The sequence below is a fragment of the Mauremys reevesii genome, linkage group 6 (assembly GCF_016161935.1).
Source record: "Mauremys reevesii isolate NIE-2019 linkage group 6, ASM1616193v1, whole genome shotgun sequence".
Taxonomy (NCBI): domain Eukaryota; kingdom Metazoa; phylum Chordata; order Testudines; family Geoemydidae; genus Mauremys; species Mauremys reevesii.
The window spans coordinates 44,510,350-44,533,334 of NC_052628.1; the positions used below are offsets into that span (position 1 = coordinate 44,510,350).

Sequence of the window (22,985 nt, forward strand, 5' to 3'; positions counted from 1 at the left end):
CTGGTGTGGTTTTTCTCCGGGAAAGAGGGGAACAGGATGCAGTTATGCTGTAAAAAACTTTAAAACCAGTTCTGAAAAAGCATCAAATCATACTCAACCCTACTTATCTGAAACTCCAAATATATAAGTAATCAGGGAATGTCTACGAAGACACGATTAGGGTTATTTCTTATTGGCTTGTGGACTCCTCTGCGCTAACCTCAGATGCTTTTGTTTTGCTTGTAACCTTTAAACTGAACTACAAGAGAGCTATCTTGACGCTTAATTTTTATAATTGTTTCTTTTAAGATCTAGCAAAAAGCCTAAGTTCCAAATGTATTTCCTTTCTTTTTGGGTTTAATAACATTTACCTTTTTTAAGAACAGAATTGGATTTTTGCGTCCCTAAGAGGTTTGTGCATGTTGTTTAATTAGCTGGTGGCAACAGCTGATTTCCTTTGTTTTTCTCTGAGCTCTTCCTGGGAAAGGAGGTGGTGAAAGGCCTTGAGGGTACCCCACAGGAAGGAATTCCCAAGTGTTCCTTCCTGGGTTCTCAAAAGGGGGCGTTCTTTTGCACTTGGGTGGTGGCAGCATCTACCCATCCAAGGTCAGAGAGAAACTGTGACCTTGGGAGTTTAATACCAGCCTGGAGTGGCCAGTATTAATTTTTAAAATCCTTGTGGGCCCTTCACCTTCTGCACTCGAAGTGCCAGAATGGGGAATCAGCCTTGACACATGCATTTTTCCTTTTTTCTGAAATCAAGACCATTTCTTGTCTAGGAAACAATAACTGACAATAGAAATATGGCCTGGTCACAATTAAATACCCCATACACCTTTTGTGAAGCTGACAGGATAAAATATAAAAAAAAATTACATTTACTGTTAAGAGTTATTTAAATCTCTGATACAAGTCACGATGGAGCCCAATCTCCATCATTTCCATATTTGCCCCATTGTAATTAAGTATTGGAGATTTCATCCCAAATGATCCATTTAATTGCTTTTGTAGGTTTTACCATCAGTGTTATTACAATCTAGTTTTGCTGAAGAGTTACTTCTTTTCTTTTCTTTTTTATATGGGTGTGTGTACATGCAAGAAACCGTTCAAGAATATTTGGTGCTCATTAACCATGGTGACTTAGACCTGGGTGACTAATACTACAGCAAGTTTCAGGCAGGCATTTTAAAAGCTTCTCCTATATAGTTTTGCCAATCCACCTCAATCCTGAGCTAGGCCACCCTTCCTACTCCTGTTGAAAGCCTTGAGTGAGCATTTACAGGTGCTCTCTTGGGTAAAGAATACTAAATTGCATCAAATGGTGCAGTGGTTTTGTGAAGCAGACAAATATCCCGCAAGGAATATTGTAAGCCTAAACTGGATGCAAAAACCAAATGAAAAAATATTGAACTAATTTACCAGCCAGTTTGTCCCACTGTAAAAGAAAGCGTTACATGAATGTAAGCAGAATTAGCATTATTTTTCTAAAATATTTTTCTTTAACTAAAATATTTTTGACTAACTCATTTCCCACCATATTTTTCAAATGGTTATTGGTAAACAAAAAGCCTGTTTCCTCCAAGAAAAAGAGCTATGCTCCAGTCTCATACTTTCCTCTCTTTAAAATTCATTGCGTGTCCATCAGAGGTATCCAGATCCAATGTATACTGTCATTTTCATCTGTCAGCATCAAAGTGAAAACAACTGTACTGCATTTAATACAGAACAGAGAGGAACTGGCACAAAGCAATGGGACAAGCTCTGTTCTGATCGCTTGAACTCTGTCAGTCAATACAAAAAATCCTGTCAGTGCTGTTTTATTTTTGTATATTTTCTAGCACACACCATCTTTTTAATATCTACCATGATTCTGTTCCTTGTCTCCTGCATAGACAGAGGGAAAACAGCCACCTGTGAGACCCATACCTTGGCACAGGCAGGTCACCTGGCAGGAGCTGGTGTGACGTGCTCAATCTGGGGAGAAGAAAGAGAAGGAACTTCCTTAAGAAAGGAGGGGATATGCTCCAAAAATAAGGAAGGAAAAGCTTGGATTAGATAACAGGAAAAAAACAACCTTAAGTTTTGTAATAACTAGACATTGAAATTGAGTTCTAAGAGCAGTGGGCAAGGCACCCTGTCCTGAGGTATCAAAAATTCATTAAATAAGATGTTAGAAATTATATAGAGAGTAAGTCCTGCAAAATACAGCAGAATCAGACTGGATGAGTTGAGTGGTCTTTTCTTACTTTCAAAACATCTATGATGCTTAAGTATTATGGAGATGGGGGCTGTATATGTATCCAGACAGACAGATGCCACAGCACACCTCAGATCAGAGAGCTGAGATCAGTGTTAAGGTCAGAGAGGGCCTTGCAGAGCAGGTTGTGCAAGACCTTGGAATTAAGAGTAAAGGCTTTCTATATATCAGAAGAAATACAGGTGTTTAGCTCCTGCTGGAAAAATACATACTGTGGAGGGGAGAGAGAGCGAGAGAGAGAGAGCAAGCACATACAATATCCCTTTTCTGGTGGTACGCATCATCTTTGTGATCAGAGAATGACAACTCCAAGACTGTTCTCAGTCCTAAACGAATATAGTCTGCCAGCTCTCGCATGCTCTTTGCTGCTGGTATATATGTCCTTATCTTCTTGGGGAATCAGCTACTTGCTGCCAATAAACCTTGATACGAGAGCAGGAGTTTTGGCACAATGTTATGTATAAATGCTGGCAGCAGCTAGAGAACATCTAGTTGCCTGAAAAATAGTTTTAACTCCCTGGTATTTTTAACCCCTTGCTTTCCAGGCTCTGAGCAAGGCTGTGCCACACATCCATAGCATTCTTCTTCTTCTTCCTTTTTTTTTTAAATTGTAACACTTTTTACTTTTCATTGTTTGCGACAGCCTATAAACAGGTTGAAAATAAAAACCCTTCCCAGTTCACTCTCTCCATTTTCAAACACTTCATTTTGCACATTTTTGCACTTGTGTACCTCAAGCTTGACATAAGGGATGATGCTAGCTCTAAGAATCCAGCATTACTCCACACTAACCCTTTCTTCCTTGAATGAAATAAGTTCTTGTTGCCATTGCTGGGCAAAAAAATAACAGAGCCTTTACTAGGCTCTCAGTAGTGCTACAGATCTTTGGGTACGTCCACACTACCCGCCGGATCGGGTGCAATAAATGCAGATGCAATAAATGCAATAGATGCAATAAAATCGATCCCCTAACGCGCTCCCCGTCGATTCCAGAACTCCACCAAGGCGAGAGGCCAGTGTAGACCAGGCATTTGTGACTAAAGCCTGCTTCCTCATTGGTATTCATCCAGCATCCCATGCAAAGAGTCTTTCACAAATTAATACATCAATAAAAAGAACACTACTAACATCATTCAAAGCCCCTCTGGTGAGAGACTGTCTCACTGCCAGGAGGGGAGGAGGAACTGAACAGAGCCACCAAGTCTACCCCATTGGAGAGAAGTCACATGGTGTGTCATAGGAAGAAAGGAGCAGTGTGTGCATCAATGAGTCTGCATAAGAGAGATGAAATAAATGCTTCAGTAGAAACAGGTAATGAGTAAAAGCAGCTCTTGGGATTTGAAGGGGAAGAAACTGTCAGTACAAGAAAGGTGCATCAGAGCTTGGTGGCATAAGCCAGTTCATGTGTAGCTTGTTATTTAACTGGTCTAGAAAGCAGTTAGTGGAGCTCTGCAGGCAGTGCACACTCTGTATTTTGTTCAAAAGAGTTTTTGGGTTTGTTTGTTTTTTTTGAACATCTCATTGAACTGTTGACCTAAAAAATGGAGATGTAAACTGTGGAGACTATTCCCACTGACTTAAAATTAACATTTAGGTAGGTAACATTTAAAGTTGATGCATGTTAACAGAAATCCTTTAAATAGATGCTGCTTGCCTGTCTTATTTAGCTGCAGCTGAAATTAGATTTTTGAGCGGGTAACAAGAAGTATTGCTAGATTTATCTTCCTGAATGATAGCAGAGCCTATGCCTCCTCTTCCAGTTAGTATCACGCTGTATCCTATCATGAGACAGCAAGATTCATGTCTGGCTATATTTGCTGCCTCCAGACATACAACTCATACTTCTACCACCTTCACCTTCACAAGAGAATTTTCTTCACTATGAATCTGCAACGGAAGGAGTCACATTCATTTAACTCTGCACTGTCCAGCCAGAGGCAAGCAGCATATCAACAGGGAGAAAGTGTCATTTACACAGGGCTGGTGCAACCTATTAGGCAACCTAGGAGGTCACCTAGGGCGCTAGGATTTGGGGGGCGGCATTTTCTTTGGTCGCCCTGGTCGCCGCCGGCATTTAGGCAGAGGGAGCTGGGGCAAGGGGGTGCGGGGAGGGCCACCTGCAGCAAGTAAGGGAGGGGGTATGCAGGGGAACTCCCCGCCCCAGCTCACCCCTGCTCCGCCCCCTCACCCAAGTACGCTGTCGCTGCTTCACTTCTCCCACCTCCCAGGCTTGCAGCGCCTAACCTGATTGGTGCCACAAGCCTGGGAGGCAAGAGAAGTGAAGCAGCAAAAGCGTGCTCGAGGAGGAGGCGGAGCAGGGGTGAGCTGGGGCAGAGAGCTGCCGCATGGCTCCCCGGGCCGGGGAGGAGAGCTGCCACGGGGAAGGGGGGGGGGCGCCTCAGGGCGGAAAGGGGGTGGGGAGCTGCCGCGGGGGAGGTGCCGCAGGGCGGGGGAACTGCCGCAGGGCTCGGGCAGGGGCGGAGCAGAGGTGAGCTGGGGTGGGGAGCTGCCGCATGGCTCCCCGGGGGAGGGGAGAAGCTGCCGTGGGGGGGCGCCTCAGGGCGGGGGGGTGGGGGTGGGGAGCTGCCACGGGGGGGCGCCTCAGGGCGGAGGGGGAGAGCTGCCGTGGGGGGGGGGCAGGGAGCTGCCGCAGGGCTCGGGGGGGGGGGGGCGCAAGGTGGAAGTTTCGCCTAGGGCACGAAACATCCTTGCACCGGCCCTGCATTTACAACTGATTATTCAGAAGGGATTAAAGAATGAACAGGTTCCTATGCAGCTGAGTATGCTTAGGGTTGAGCTCATTGAGGAATGAAAGTATCTCACGTTTTCAATATTGAGAAAATTAGATGAAATATTCTGTCAAAGGGAGAGAAGAAAATACCCGATTTCAAACAGTCGCAGAGTAGAAATGCTATTAGTCTGATCCTAAAATGGCAATCTAGTATGGCATTATTCACAAACTGCCCATGGCTTGAACTATTATCATCCATATTTTACAACACAGAAACTGAGGCTCAGAAACACTGAGGCCACTATTTTGAATTTGGATGCCTTAAGAGACTGATTTCTAAAAATGCTGAGCACTCCCAGCTCCAACTGAAGTCACCAGGGAACTGTGGATGCTCAGCATCTCTGAAAATCAGATCAATTATTTAAGTGCTTAAATACATGTGTAAGTGTCGAATTATAAGCATCCAACTTTGAAAAATTCGGCTTAAGTGATTTGCCTGGGAGAGTTTTCTAGTCTGTTGGGCTAGGCATGTACTGAGAGTTAGAAGGCCTAATTCTATTCCTGATCTGACACTGATCTACAGAAGTCACTCTCTCTGTGCCTCAGTTCTCCCATTGTAAATTAGGACAATGATATTTACCTACAAAGCGAGGGGGAAAAAAACCGCTCAGACTGCTGCCCAAACTGCCAAAGCAAAAAGAAAAAAAAAGCCGCCCGGACTGTGCCGCCCCAAGAATGGACAGAATGCCACCCCTTAGCATATGCCGCCCCAGGCACGTGCTTCCTCCCTGACTCTGAGCACTGTACTTAATCCTTTAAAACCAGGGTTTCTCAACCGTTTTCTTTCTGAGCCTCCCCCCCCAACATGCCATAAAAACTCCACAGCCCACTTGTGACAACTGTTTTTCTGAACATATATGTGAAAAATGTGTAAAAACTATATATGGTTAACCTTTTCCCAGAAATGTTGCTTCTGCATGCTTAATAATAATGCACAGTTTGAAGGCTCTGTATAATTTTATTGAAATATAAACATATGAGTCCTTTTTTCCTTAAGAAATAATTATGGTTGGTGACCTACCTTACAACAGCTCAGTATCGCATGTAGAACTTTCTTGCCATTTAAAAAAAATGTAACATGCTGCATATTGCCTTAAAGATTGAAGCAAACTGTTCATGTTCACATTATAAATGAGGGAGATAGTTTTGTTTGCTTCTGAAAGAGCAGGTACATCTGAGATGGACAGGGGGGGACTTTAATAAGGAGTTTATTGTATTTTAACACTAACCTAAAAAGCTAAATTCTCCTCAAGCATCTGTTTAACAAGAACAAACAAGACAGCTTAATCCCTGTTGTGAACAAATTAAATTTGATTCTTATCCACCCCAGTTTTCTTCTGCTTTCTTAATTGCCAAACATAGGGTGCTTTATAAATTATTCAGTTTGAAATTCTATATCAAGTATATGCCAGATGATATCGTTTCCATTTCATCCTGTTTCCTGCAGGGCTTTCCTAGTACTGTATTCTCAGCACGCTAGCCAGCTACTATATTAGGATGCACTACTGTTACTGCAACTTGCTGGTTTGTTATTCAGATATCAAAAATATTGTAAATCCCACAAAAATACCCCAACTGTGAGAAAAAAATCCCAACATCCTGGATACAAAATGCTAATTAAATAGTTCATGAGATGAAAACCACAGTCAAAGATAGATGATAACAAAATTGGATGTGACTTGTATATTTAGAAAAGTACATTCAAAAGGGAAAGCATTTTGTCATCTTCAGAGTTCATTCTAAAACCTGTGTGTTGGCTGCATTTTCTGTGTTTTCAGGAAAGTGTCTGCATGTTCTATTGAACTGACATTAGAAAATACCATTTATAAATTATCAGAAGTTACACATCTACGGCCAAACGTCTACACCAACTATACGCTCCTAAACCATCAAGAAAATATGTTGTTACACAGACGTTATTAGTATTAACTCATGATGTAATATATCCTAATAAACTTCATACCATCCCTCACTGGAAATGTCCATGAATGAAACAAATAAAATGGAACCAAGAAAGAAGAATGCATGCTGATAAATCATCACAGGACAGGTGATTAATCTGATTGTTTTTACTCAAATAAATTACAGGGTACTGATCTTTGTACTATCCAGTAATTAATGTCTTTCTTCTTCAAAATGTAATAATTTCTGGAGGCAAATATACAGAAGGCGGTGGAGGAGGTAAAGGGTAATTCTAGAAGTTTTTTTCCCTCAAACTTTGAAATTGAGAGCTGGGTTATTTCTTGCTAAAATAGTGTCAATCTGTCCTGCAGTGACTCAAGAGCATGAGTACCAACCAGGATACAAACCCCAAACTGTCTCAGAGTTCTATACTTAGACTTCACCAACCAATCATGAAGTGTGAACTCCTCAGGCACTATAACAGCTTTAACATGGAATCACAGACAGTCCCCTTGGGTACTTCAATCTGTTTTACCACCTAGGTATGCTTACCTTTGTGATAGACAGATACTCTTACACCAAGGATCACAGAAATATTCAGGTCCCAGTCCCAAAGTATCAGTCATTTACCCTGGTCAACTGTAGCTTAGATCTCACACTACAGACAATACCTGTAGCCATTACTACATTAAACTATCTAAAGATTCATTATACAGGAAAAGGAAATGAGACTTATTCATAAGGTTAAAGCAGGTAAAAATGTGTACACACAAATGAGTTCCAATCTTGACCACCACCTCCCTCTCCCACCCCACCCCGAGTCCAAGCAATATAAAGATCCAGATACTCCTTATTGCAGGCTTTTATTTCCTTCTCCTCTTCTGCTTAGAGCTGCAAACTCAGCTAATGGGAGGAATTCACCTGTAAGTCTCATCTTCATGTGGGGGGAGGTGGAGAAGAGTAATCAGCAAAGGCTTTAATGTTCCACTATAGTCTGTCTAGCATCAAGAGGCCTTCCTTGTCGGGCAGGACATAACCCCTTCTATTGGAGACTAGCATTTCACATTAGTTAATGTTTCTCTCCTGTCTGGTGATTTACAGTTACAAAGGCTTACAGTACAAATGCTCAAATATTACCTTTCAATATGGGACACAGATGTTATGAGTGAGATTAATGCATGCAGAACCTCATAAGCGTTCAATAAAGTCTAAACACTGAACGCATGCTTATAATTTTAATACTTATTATAACAATACTAACACAGACGTGAGCCAGACTGGTTCTAGCTATATATCTGTCAATGTTCAGAGGAGACATGGGGATCTTGGCATGAGTTGGCACCTAGTCTGCCAGCATCACAACATTAATACAAAACATCTTGATTCACACAAAGCACCTTAAGGTAACAGAGTGAAGGTAAGAGCCCATGAAAACAAGAACATTCTGTGTTAATGGTGCTGATCACTATAACTCACCCCTTTATCCTAAAAACTGCAGCTCACATAGTACTCAATATCATCCAATGCCTTGCCTTAATAGAGGGCTACTTCACAGCACTGCTCAAAAAAGCAGTTTGAACACTATTTATTTGAAAGTCCTACCACTCATCTAAGAATGAAACTTTAACAATTTTAGATGGAAAAAATGATGGTGGCGTCTGACTCCTTGAATACGCACTCTTAGCTTAAAAGGCTATCAAACTATAAATATTTTAAGCCATCCAAAAATCCAGTTATTGAAAATCCAGATCCACCTCTTCGATAATTGTGCTGGTGTGTTGCTATAATGCAGCTATTATTTACAGTCATTTCAGTTTGTACCAGAAAACCACTTTTTTAAAATGTCATACATCTGTTTTCAACCCTAAGTCAAAGACCCCTCTATGTAGATTCTTACAAAGATAGATAAATCCAGTCTTTCAGCCATGTTATAAATGTGTTATTCACTGCAAACCTGTTTAATATGATCCTAAACAGATTAAACAGAACTGAGTTATACAGCAAGTTGCACTGTAAAAAGCTGTCACATTCTGGGGTGAAATCCAGACCAGTGAAGAGTTGTGTCATCTCTTATCCTATAACCCAAAGTGTCTCTCAATGGCTAGGGACACCCAGAGTCAGCAACAAGAATGCACTCTGTCTCTGTATTGGGCAGCCCTGGTCAGATGCTTTGGTTCCTGGAGCCTGCCTGTAATACATCCACCAGCCTTGGATACCAACTAGTAAGGTGACTCTACACTCTCCCCAACCCCAAGTTTTCCCCAAAACATGTGTTCTGAAATGTCCAGTCCGTCATAGAACAATCAGAGGAATATTAAGTTTTTTTGCCCCTTTAAGAAGTTAATATTCAACAGTTTGTTACTTTAACTGGCATTCCCAAACAGTTCAGTTTAAACATAGCACTGGATTGGTTTAGACTGAAAATAAAACAGATATATTTAACTACTAAGAGATAGGTTTTAAGTGAGTAAAGTATAAGGATTAAAGTCAGAAATGGTTACAAGAGAAACAGAGAAAATATTTTCTAGAAACTAAAACTTAACAAAAAAAGCTAGATATGGTCCAAGGTAAAATACCCATCACATGTTGCCATCAAGATGGCTGACCAAAATCCTGGGTCAGGATCTATCCCCCAAAGTCAAAAGGCTGGTACCTCTGTCTTCTTAGGTGAAAGGCTGATAACTTAGGGTTTCTTGGCCCCTCTCTTTTATAGTCCGATGAATCTTTGAAATGGATTCTTCTGAAGAATCATTCCAGATCAACATCTATTTCCAGCTGAGAGGTAGGCAACATGGAGTCTGTCTTGAAGGAAATGTCCTGCTGCTTCCTACCTTGCTGGAGTTGTGTCTGCTAAAATGCAAATTTTTTAGTTCCTGTCTCCTCTGGAGCAACTGAATGACCATTAGACATGCAACTGTCAATCTCCTCTGCCACTGTGGTAGTGTGAGGTTTGCCTCTACCCCTTGTTAGCTTGATAGGTCTGTTTACACAATATGTGCATCCATTCCCACTGTCTTTCAAAGTATTTTGGAAGTAATGCCCCAGGTGAGCAGACCACATTCCTGGGGTGGGGTAATCCTCCAGTGAGGTAAATTGGCTAACACACCTTAAGAATTAGAATTTCAGTTTATTTCCACAACTTTACGCCAGTTGCTTGCACGTACATTACATGATGATACAGTATTAATAACCAGTGAGTCATGAGCTTTTCACTGACACTTTGCACAACACTTTTCAGATATATTTATGATATTAAAGAAATGAGGTGCACTAGAAGTGGGTAAGCCAGTTGCAGTTCATTACCAGACATCTGGGTGCCTTTTGCCCACTGTCCTTGGGCTGTTCTTAATATCACAAAAGCACATTTAGCTTTTCAATAAGTCAAAGAAAGCACAGAGGCTAAATGAAGTATAGTAAATAATAAATCAAAGTGGCTGCAGATGCACAGCTTCCATTAAATCACAAACTCAGTATTTTAACAGTTTAAATTATACACTCCTACCTGGTTCACTAAATTCCATAAGCCATCACTTTGTAGATTTTTGTCTCCTGTTAGGTTATGTCTACACTGCAGCTGGCAGCATGCTTCCCAGCTCGGGTAGACAGACACACATTAGCATACTAGTTCGAGCTGAGCTAAGAATAGCAGTGTAGCTGGGGGGTTACATGGGTGGCAGCTTGGACTAGCCTCCTAAGTATAAACCCACCCACACCCCTGGATATGTATTCAGGTAGCTAGCCCAAGCTGTGCTTGTGCTGCTCCCTGCTACACCGCTATTTTTAGCGCACTAGGTAAAGCAGAGCTAGTGCATGTCTGTCTACCCTAGCTGGGAAGCACTCTCCCAGCTGCAGTGTGGACATACCCCTAGTGGCTGGACCACATAGAGGGCGACAGAGAGCCACAATGAGTAAGCATGGGTTACATATGCTTAAGGCTAAGATTTTGTCATGGATATTTTTAGTAAAAAAGTCACAGACAGGTCACGGGCAATAAAGAAAAAACTCTCAGAAACCGTGACCTGTCCTTGACTTTTACTAAAAATATCCATGATAAAATGGGAAGGGACTGGGCAGCTGCAGAGTGGCTGGGAGCTCTGGGACTCTCACCCCTGGAGGCTCAGAGCTCCGGGGTCGCCTTGCCCCGCCACAGCAGCCAGAGAGCTGCAGGATACCCCCACTGCCCATGGCAGTTCAGAGCTTGGGGGCCCACTGCCTCAGGCTGCGGGGGTACCTCACAGCTCCCTGCCGCTGCAGGAGGTGGCAGGACCCTGCAACCCCAGGCCACTGGGGCTGAAGTCACAGAGATCTTTGGAAGTCACGGATTCCATGACTTCCGCGACCTCTGTGACAAAATCGTAGCCTTACACACAGTCAGTACTCGGATATCTAGAGTCATACAGGCTCTAAAGCAGCAGAACTAAAATGAAACCACTTTTCAATCTAGAGCAGGGGTCAGCAACCTTTCAGAAGTGGCCTAGAGGAACCTCTTAAAATGGTTTGTTTTGAAAACAGGCTAGTTGCCAACCTGAAAAGTGTTCTGCTCCCCAAGGTCTAAGTCCATATTGCAATATGGTATAGGTGAGATGAGAGCCACACATTTCATTCCAGAAAACATTCTGCCATTTAACACCATTAATTTATTTTTAAAAACAGCAAGACACACGCTATTTTTACTCAACCCAGACATAGAGGCTGCCCAGATTATCATTATTTCCACTAAACTCTTGGTGGTCTTAATTTATTACCTGCTAGCCTCAAATTCCTGGAACATGAGCAAGCCATTCTACTCTCTCTCTCCCCTTTAAAAGAATTTTTAAATGATCAGCTTTCAAAAAAGTGACTACTCAAATATATATCCAAAACAATTGACTCATTTCTCCCCACAACCTGGTACAGTATATGGAGATGTTCTGACAGCAGCCAAAGAAAAATCTGTCATGTTTCTAGATACTAGAAAAATATGTCAACATCAGCTTCCAATAGAGACCAGTCTATCACAACTCTTCCCTGCTTCACTGGTGGGAGGCTCCCTCTGTTCATTGGTAGATGTTACCTTAGAGACAGGTCTTGGTTTGAGTCTCCTCTGTGGTAACACACAGGAAACGTATACAGCAATTTCAGCTACTCAGCTGCAGATTCAAATATCTGGCTTATGTTGCATATCTGCAGTTCCTTCCTTGTATTCCATTCATCCAGTTATAACACAAGAAGCAGTAACAAACCTACAAGCCTAAAGTAGCTGTTTACATAAGGACATCAACAAAAAGGAACAAAACTTCTCCACTTGATCAAATTCCCACTTAGTCAATGGAAGTTCTTTCCCTGAGGACAAGGGGAGAGGGCTCTGATGTCTAAACACCAGCATGTGGAATGGGTAGCTTCAGTAGTCTGCTAACAAGGAATATTTAAAATATACAAAGAACAAACAAAACCATGCAGCTCTGGTAATATTATTAACTGTGATTGCGGATTTGTAACAATCCACATTTCTGGCATCATGAGTAAAACAAACAAAGCAATAACAAACAATACACTTAAAAAAAGGAAGGTTTAGGACTAGTCTGGTGTTTTGATTTTGAAACTGTTGTATATTGGGGACCACAGATTTGATTGTCAGTGCTGCCAGTCAAACAGCATATTAGAAGTGCTGTCAAAGCAAGTGCTGTGCTGTCATACACAAGGCAGAAGGAATGAGCGCAGTTACCTTCTGGGGGGAAGTCAAGAAACCCTGAGAGTGGAATTGTATCATGAAATTGGAGCACAATAGGAACAATATGGCTCCTACGTGATGTTGTCATGACCCATACCTGTCAAGCAGTGGGATTGAAGGTATAAACCTAGAAGCTAGAAGGGGTGGGGAAGGGAAAAGACTATAAAAAGGAACTGTCATAAAAGGAAACATGTAGAGGACATGAGGATTCTGCATAGTTATTAAAAATTGAGTCTTAATTGCCCAATAACTAAATAAAAATGTTTCCTATTGCATTTCCTCTGCAATGATCTTCCCTTCTCAAGATAATCGAGTTACTATTGTGCTCACAAAATACATACAAGAGCCTCTGCTCTTCTCTGTTTGAAAGCAGAGGAAAGGGGAGCAGGTGGAGCAGCAGTTTCACACACAGGAGTTGACCTCAAAATGAGTGCAGTCTCCTTCTCATTCAGCACTTCTGACACCAGGAAATGATCTTGGGGTTCATTAAACAACAAACCAGTGAATGAGAAAGGAATGAAATTTTGAATAAAACAAACTAGAGAGCTTCTGTGGTGAACCGCAGCACACAGCTACACTGTGTTTCCCACCCCTGCTTACAAAACATCTCAAAATGCCTGTATTCATAATCCTGTCCCTTAGGAGGGAGTGTCTATAAACTATCATCTCACACAAACATATCTACATCCTCCTTCTAAACAAAGTGCTCGATACTACAGCAACGGGGGCCATGTAAGGACCTCTGTAGATAGAGGGATAGATTTATTAAGGAATGACAACCCCAACCGTTCCCTTCCAACCTTGAGTTGCAATTTTGTTTGATAAATCAAACACTTAGCTAGCAGAGAGTACATAGCATGTTTAATTACCTTCCCATGTTACCTCCAAGCTTTCTTAGACGGAACACCATCATTACACTCACAGTCTAATGTGGCAAAGAAGGATATGTTGTAATACACCTCTACCTCGATATAATGCTGTCCTCAGGAGCCAAAAAATCTTACTGAGTTATAGGTGAAACTGCGTTATATCGAACTTGCTTTGATCCACCGGAGTGCGCAGCCCCGCCCCCACTCCGGAGCACTGCTTTACCACTTTATATCTGAATTCGTGTTATATCGGGTCGCATTATATCGAGGTAGAGGTGTACTGCATATTAGAAAACAAAAGGAAGAGTTTAAGTTCAGGTTTCTGGACATTACCAAACCTTGCTCAGTTCCCCATGAACAGGCAATTTTGTGAAAGATTCAGACTGTTCCAAACTTTTCACCAACACTTATTGTTGCCTTTGTCAGCTTTAAAGCAACAATATTATCTCTCCATAAGGCTGCAAGGGAAACTGAGGTGTCAGTCAAGCCAAGCTGCCGTCTGGAATCATTTCCTTTTAATTTATTAGCTCTTTCACTTCTCCCCCTCGATGATTTGATATTAATCTTTCGCGCACTGACTTTTTACTGATATTGTCCTTGCATAAAAATCAATCCTGCTCCTCAGCAGTCCCTTGAATCCAAAAAGGCTGCACAGTCATAGCATATTCACGTTCATCACAATGAATGTTTTGGAAAACAATTAGCTTTGTGTGTAACTAAAGACATCGCGATTATCAGTAAATCAAGGAAGCACTGCCACATCAATAACATCCCCTGTGTGCCACAGATAAGGTGCATGGTGCCCTGATCAACACCTTAATTATACATGCTTACAAAGCACATACAAGCTTTTACCATTCACTTTTGGCTGGCTCTTCAAATATTTTCTCATTTATTCTTTATAACATGTTACCCTGAACTTTATTCTATTATTCTGTTGCTTTGGTAACAAACTTCTTAAGTGTTCCATATTAATACAGAATATGAATATGAATTTCCTCTGTCCGTTCCCCTCCCCACCTCTGCCACCACCCTGTACCACCACTTTTCTTATTTGGGAACAACCTTGAAAACTCCAGCTCCATGTGAGCAGCGGTACTGATCACTCACCTAGTCACAGAGATGACATATTGTCTGCCCTCCCAGATAGCTGTAAGAAGCTGCAGGGTTATGTGCCAATTTTGGGCCAGAAAGAAATAGGAACTAGGGCTGTCGATTAATCACAGTTAACTCATGCAATTAACTCAAAAAATTAATCGCAAATAATTGCACTGTTAAACAATAGAATACCAACTGAAATGTATTACATATTTTGGATGTTTTTCTACATTTGAAAATATATTGATTTATATTACAACATAGAATACAAAGAGTATAGTGCTCACTTTATGTAATTTTTTATTACAAATATTTGCATTGTAAAAATGATAAACAAAATAAATAGTATTTTTCAATTCACCTCATACAAGTACTGAAGTGCAATCTGTTTTTCATGAAAGTGTAACTTACAAATATAGATGTTTGTTACATAACTACACTCAAAAAACAATACAATAAAAAACTTTAGAGCCTGCAAGTCCACTCAGTCCTCCTTCTTGTTCAGCCAATCGCTAAGAGAAACAAGTTTGTTTACATTTAGGGGGGAGATAATGCTGCCCGCTTCTTATTTACAATATTACCTGAAAGTGAGAACAGGTGTTTGTATGGCACTTTTGTAGCCAGCGTTGCAAGGTATTTACATGCCAGATATGCTAAACATTTGCATGTCCCTTCATGCTTCGGCCACCATGCCAGAGGACATGCTTCCATGCTGATGATGCTCGTTAAAAATAATGTGTTAATTAAATTTGTGACTGAACTCTTTGGGGAAGAGCTGTATGTCCCCTGATGTGTTTTACCTACATTCTGCCATATATTTCATGTTATAGCAGTCTCAGATGATGACCCAGCACATGTTGTTCATTTTAAGAACACTTTCACTGTAGATTTCACAAAACGCAAAGAAAGTACCAATGTGAGATTTCTGAAGATACCTACTGCACTCGACCCAGGGTTTAAGAATCTGAAGTGCCTTCCAAAATCTGCGAGGGATGAGGTGTGGAGCATGCTTTCAGAAGACTTAAAAGAGCAACACTCCAATGTAGAAACTACAGAACCTGAACCACCAAAAAAAAAAAAATCAACCTTCTGCTGGTGGCATCTGAATCAGATGATGAAAATGAACATGCGTCAATTCGCACTGCTTTGGATGATTATCGAGTAGAACCCATCATCAGCATGGACACGTGTCCCCTGGAATGGTGGTTGAAGCATGAATGGACATATTAATCATTAGCGCATCTGGCACGTAAATATCTTGAGCCTCCAGGTACAACGGTGCCATGCGAACTAATGCCTGTTCTCACTTTCAGGTGACATTGTAAACAAGAAGCAGGCAGCACTGTCACCTGCAAATTGTAACCAAACTTGTTTGTCTGAGTAATTGGCTGAAGTAGGTCTGAGTGGACTTGTAGGCGCTAAAGTTTTACATTGTTTTATTTTTGAATGCAGGGTTTTTTTGTACATAGTTCTACATTTGTAAGTTCAACTTTCATGATAAAGAGATTGCACTGCCGTACTTGCATTAGATGAATTGAAAAATACTATTTATTTTGTTTTTTATAGTGCAAATATATTTAATCAAAAAGAAATATAAAGTGAGCACTGTACATTGTATTCTGTGTTGTAACTGAAATCAATATATTTGAAAATGTAGAAAATATTTTAAATATCCAAAAATATTTAAATAAATGGTATTCTATTATTATTTACCAGCACGATTAATCGATGAATTTTTTTAATCGCGTGATTAATTTTTTTTAATTGCTTGACAGCCCTAAAAGGAACAGCTCATTCTTGGGAGCATGGAGGTTCCAATTCATAAAAGAAAAACAAACAATTAATTAAGTCTAGGTAACACACAGTGGCCTACTTCTAGCAGTTATTTTCCAAAAGAATAATCCAATGTCTAGAACATTCAAACTCAGTAGGCCACGCAATTTAATAAATAAGTTTCTGCCTCACCGGTGAATCGGTGTTCTTGATTCTAGCACACTTATATCTTTATAAGAGTTTCATATTATGGTGGCCTCAGACAATTTAGAGCACTGATGAAGTGCTAACAATACAGTGAACGTATATGGCAACTATCCAAAAAGATTCCAAAAAGTCCTTTATAGGTTGTGGTGTTACCCAGGGTTCTTTCAACCCAAAGCTCTTGGTAACTTTTACTCTGTGCGAGGAGGTGTCAGAAAATGAATCAGGGGAGACACGGCCGTCCGACCAATAGATGGCTGGCACAAACAGGACAACACAAGAATGCTTTCACTTAAAGCTAACCTTTACTTAGTCTCAAGCACTTACACACATCCGCAACAGGTTAGTAAAACACCCCCAACCCTCGATAACTACCGAAGCTGAGTGTGGCTCTCGAGTGGCACAGCGGCAGCCCGTCTGCCGGTGGGGAACACAAGATGCATCCAGAGGGAGAGACCAGTCCTGAAGAGTCCCCAAACGAGTCCCACTATCTCAAGCTTTTCCCCCTTATTTATACATTAGTAATAGAATGACATGTCCCTTAAAGAAACCTTGTTAAGTAAGCATTTCAATGATCAAGCAAGAAGTTCCTTTTGATTATTGATTAACCAGGTGTGGCCTTTTCCACAGTCTGCAGCCTTGAGACCCCAATAGACATTCCTGGGACATATCAGCAACTTCAACACAATTCTTATCAGGAAGGACGTGGGGTCAAGCTGCCCTTTCTGTGGCACCCCAAAACTCCCCTCCCCTCCTGCCTTGGTCAAGCTGCATGGCCACTTTACAGCCTGCTGACTAGGCCACCCTTAACAATAAGCCATAGTGGTTTCAAGCACTCTGCTGGTTTGCCAAAGTCTCCCCATACAGTGGACCTGATTCAGGACAAATATGCATCCACAGGGTAAGCTCCAGCAGGGCAGGGTATTCATCCCCATCAGGAAAGGGCAGCTTTTAAGTCAATCCAGCACTCGTAGGAGTTTAAATCAACGTGTCTTGAGCCCTCGGGACACACCCCTCCCCTGCTGGCCTCTTTCATTGATTTCAATGGGACTACTCACTTCCAAGTTTGCAAGCTAATACCTAAGCTTACTGTAACTGAAAGGGATTAAAGGGGAAAGTATCTTTTTCTTTTTCTGTTTATTTTATACATTTGGCTGCACTTCGGGACAGATCTTTAAAAAAGTATTCGAGCATCTAACTCCTGTTGAAATCAATGGGATTTAGGCACCTAAATATATTTAAGACCCGGCCCTTTGTGTATAATCCATTTCACAGTTTCCCTCACAAACTCAGTTAGATAGTTCCCACCAATCTTTATATACAAACAGGAAAGAGAAAAAGATTTAAAAAAACAAAAACAAGAACATGTGATTTTAAAACCTCAAAAATTTACAGGAAGGCTTGGGGAGCAGGATAGTATCTGAAAACACTTTAATTAATTTTATGCAATGGAATAGTTTTCAAATTGACAGTATCCCTTAAACTGCATAGTCCACCTATGGACATAAAAATTATGCATGTAATATTACTCTAGTTAATTGTATAACTTGGCTACATCCATGTCAAATTAAGAACCAAATGCTGCTCCTTACAGCATAATCACTTTTGGTAAGTGAGAAAAGAAAAGAATATTTTTTAAAATGCTAGTATGTGCGGTAAGATGTCAAATGGGATATGGAAGTGTACCATGTTAACCTTCAATGCAATGGAGAACAGAAATCACTGAGGCAAATCACGACCTGACTTGCACAATGTGTACTCTCTGAGCATACTTCAGCCTTCTGAATGTCTGACTTCAGGTAGTTGTGTGTGCATGTTGAGGGGACAGTCCCATAGCAATGGACAATACTGGAGTAATATTGGAGTAGGGATTTGAACCAAACTCTCCCACATCCCCGATGAGTGCCCTAACCACTGAACCAGAGAATCAATCTCTCTCTCTCCCAATAAAATATCATTTAATACAAAGTGGAACAGCTCCAATGGGAGAGATTGACCACTCCAATAGCCTGGTGGTGAGGGCACTCTTCTAAGAGGTAGGAGAGTTAGGGTCAAATTCCTGCTCAGGATCAGGCAGAGTGGGGATTTGAAAACAGCTCTTCCACATCCCAGCTGAGTGCCCTATCCACTGGGCTATTGGCTATAATGGGGTGAGGTGGGGTGTGTTTCTCTTTCCCTGTCTTTTTTGTGAGACAGGGCTAACTTGCCTTAAGCACCTAACTCCAGGAGAGGGGTCATGGCAGAGAATCCTGAGCAGAAGAGGCACCTGCCTTTCCTTCCTCAGGCCTGGTCTACACTAGGCGTTTAAATCGGTTTTAGGAGCGTAAAACCGATTTAACGCCAAAACCGTCCACACTAGGAGGCACCTTATATCGATTTTAATGGCTCTTTAAACCGGTTTCTGTACTCCTCCCTAACGAGAGGAGTAACGCTAGTATCGGTATTAACATATCGGATTAGGGTTAGTGTGGACGCTGATCGACGGTATTGGCCTCCGGGAGCTATCCCACAGTGCACCAGTGACCGCTCTGGACCGCAATCTGAACTCGGATGCAGTGGTCAGGTAAACAGGAAAAGCCCCGCGAACTTTTGAATATTTCCTGTTTGCCCAGCGTGGAGCTCCGATCAGCACGGGTGGCGATGCAGTCCGAAATCAAAATAAAAAAAGAGCTCCCGCATGGACCATGCGGATGTGATCGCTGTAAGGGCAGGCAAATCCGTTCTATCAGCGCTCCGTTAGAATCCTTTTTTAAAAATCTCCAGACAGACGCCATAGCAGGGACTCAGCGCACTGCAGCGTGACAAGCGTAACGGAAAGCCAAAGAATCAAATGGATGCTCATGGACTGGAGGACTGAAGCTATCCCACAGTTCCTGCAGCCTCCGAAAAGTATTTGCATTCTTGGCTGAGCTCCAAATGCTTCTAGGGTCAAACACAGTGTCCGCGGGTCAGGGCATAGCTTGGCAATCTACTCACCCACCCCCCACCCACCCCCAGAAGCGAAAGGTAAAACAATCCTCTGACTCTTTTACATGTCACCCTATCTTTACTGAATGCTGCAGATAGACGCAATAGTGCAGCACTCAACACCAACATCCTTGCTCCCCCCGCCCGCCATGGGCGGCTGATGGTACAATATGATGGAAATCCATCCTCATCATCAGCCTCAGCTGATGGTACAATAAGCTGGAAATCCATCCTCATCATCAGCCTATTGGCCCTAATTTTTTCTGGTGGATGGATGGTGCAATATGGCTGGTAACCATCCTCATCATAGCAACAGGGGGCTGAGCTCCATCAGCCCCCACCCTTCATGTGTAAAGAAAAGATTCAGTTGCCCCTGGACTAGCAGTGGGATGCTGGGCTTCTCTCCTACACACTGCTTAATGTCCTGTCTGGACTATCATAGCAGCTGGAGGCTGCCTTCCACTCATTTCTCACTAACAAGTCAGTGTGTCTTATTCCTGCATTCTTTATTAATTCATCACACAAGTGGGGGGACAATGCTACGGTAGCCAAGAAAGGCTGGGGGAAGAACGGAATCAACAGGTGGGGTTGTTACAGGAGCACCCCCTGTGAATAGCATACAGATCATAATTTCTGCAGGCTCTGACACAGAGCAGCTGTGCTCTCTGGTTATATGATACGGTGGTTCTCTAGTACACTTGCCTATATTAGGCAGCACTGATTCTATTTTTAGATACCAAAAAGGAGGGATTGACTCAGGGAGTCATTCCCAATTTTTGCTTTTGCGCCCCTGGCTGATCGGCCAGGGGCACTTATGACAGCAGTTAATGGTACAAAACGATGGAAGGTGCAATATGGCTAGTAACCAATCTTGGCTTTTGCGCCCCTGGCTGATCGGCCAGGGGCACTAGCAGCAAATGGTACAAAAGGACTGGTAGCCATGATCATCCTCAGTTCCAATTTATGGAAGGGTTTGGATGGTGCAATATGGCTAGTAACCATCTCTGCTGTCATGCAAAAGCAAAAGCATGCTTCTGTGTAGCGCTGCTGAATCACCTCTGTGAGCGGCATCTAGTACACATACGGTGAGAGTCACAAATGGCAAAACAAGCTCCATGATTGCCATGCTATGGCATCTGCCAGGGCAATCCAGGGGAAAAAGGCACAAAATGCTTGTCTGCCGTTGCTTTCCCAGACGAAGGAGTGACTGACGACATTTACCCAGAACCACCCGCGACAATGATTTTTGCCCCATCAGGCACTGGGATCTCAACCCGGAAGTTCCAAGGGGCGGGGGAGGCTGCGGGAACTATGGGATAGCTAGGGAATAGCTACCCACAGTGCAATGCTCCAGAAATCGACGCTAGCCACGGACCATGGACGCACACCACCGATTTAATGTGCTTAGTATGGCCGCGCTCCACCCGATTTTATAAATTCTGTTTTACAAAACCGGTTTATGCAAATTCGGAATAATCCCGTAGTGTAGACGTACCCACAGTCAGGCACTTACAGCCCAAACAGTGGGAATTAGGTACCTAGCTCCCTTCATAGATCTGGGCCCCAATCCCCTGCCCCTTTCCTCCTCATTTCACTCCTGGCTAGCTTAGGGGCTCCCTGCTCAGCCTGCTGGCTTCTGAGAATCCCTTTTTTAGGTGCCTAACTCTTCCCATATGTTGTATGGGAAGCCTATCTTGAGGCCGTGAATTCCACTGGGCAGCAAGGAGCCTAGGTGGTTGCTATTTTCAGCATTACAACACTTAAGTCCTCTTTGTGATTCTAGCATGAAGGGCCAGGGACATAGAACCAACTACCAGGAAATACAGGATTCCAGAGGTCAAAGAGTTGCAACCTGTGTGCTGTAAAGCTGTGCTCGCTAGCACCTTACACTCCATAGGCTGGGGGAGTAGCAAGGACAGATCCAGAGAGCCACTCACCATTTTCCCACCTCAAGAGCGGATGCACAGCAACCATGAGCACTACTTCAGCTGGGAGGCTGCAGCAGTGGTGGTGGAGCAGCAGCACTGTCTCTCCATAGCTTGAGGAAAGAGTCTTCCTTGCAAGTTTCCACAGTGCCGAGCCCAGTTACTTTGTGGAATAAGTACTTACTTTCTCCTATCGAAATGAAAGGTTTACACTAGAGCATCACAGAGAGAGAAGATGGCGTCTCAAGACCCACAAGGGCTAACAATCTGTAGAGGATGTCATGTCCAGATCCAATGGATCCTGGGATGTTTTGTGTAGCCAGCTCCCTCTCTGGTGCTCCCCAGATATCCCTCCTCCAGAAATAGGCTCGTTACCTTGGGCTGAGCACCTATAGAAACAAAAGCCTAAGGAAGTAGTCAATACTGGTACCAACAGCATTAATTACTGTACAGATTTCCAATCAGAAACCTACAGGTAGAGTTGTGGGGAGCAGATCGCTCTTCCGGCCTAGCACACACACTGAGACCTGCAGAGACCTGACCACAAAGGGGAGCTTCTGTAGAGGAGGGGAAGAGATGCTGCTTTACCTTAATTTATGGCACAAACGGATATAAGTCCTTAACTTACCCCATTGTGCATACAGTGCTTCTATATCATGATGCCAACTTTTCCCAACCTAGTGCTAAAAATTTCCCAAATCTGCTGAAAAATTCCCAGATAAAGTTTTTTCCAGTGCTTCTATATCCTGGGAAATTTCCCGGGATCTGGGAATTTGTGAGTAAAATGTTTTGAATGAAAATTCCCAGTTTCCCAAGTTGAAACATTTTACTCACAAATTCCCAGATCCCGGGAAATTTCCCAGGATATAGAAGCACTGTGTGCATATATTTTGCAGGGATCTCTGATCTGTGCAATGTTACATGCAAAATGTGCTGTAAGTGCTGGTATTATTAATCATCATTATAAATTCCTAGCTCAGTTAGAAGTTAGGGATGGAATGGCCATCTTAGCTTTTTATTTTCTGGCTTTTGCTGTTTTGTGTTAAAGCCTTAATGCGAACTGCTGGCTGGCAGAAATGCAGTCAGACTTTGATAGGATTTCAGTCTTAAGATCAAACGACACTGTGATATCATGATGAACACTGGATAGAATCTTCTGCAATTTTATGGTTATGCCTGAGTTATGTAAACATTTCTTTGCCTGGGGGACAGATTGGGAGGAGAAGTGAGAATTCAAACATGATTCAGAAGAGATAAAGATACTTTGCTTAATTTACCTTTTATAATTGTCACTGTTGTCCTCCCGTTAAAGAACTAATCTTACCAACCCTGTAAAAATATTTGCTTGATTGTATTTAATGAACAGATATTTATCTTTTTCAAACAATTTAAATTGTATACAGAGCACAAATGGCGTAATAAAGTCTGGCAGTGCATGCATTTCCACAAAAATAGATATTTTTAATCTTTATAACTCCTGTAAAAGAGTACTGATCCACTAAATTAAGAG

General features: G+C 42.2%; 1 protein-coding gene across 1 annotated transcript in view; it reads right to left on the reverse strand.

The window, feature by feature from the left end:
• Window positions 1–22,985, reverse strand: part of SV2C (synaptic vesicle glycoprotein 2C) — a 295,255-nt gene that overhangs the window by 164,258 nt on the left and 108,012 nt on the right. The window lies entirely within an intron of this gene.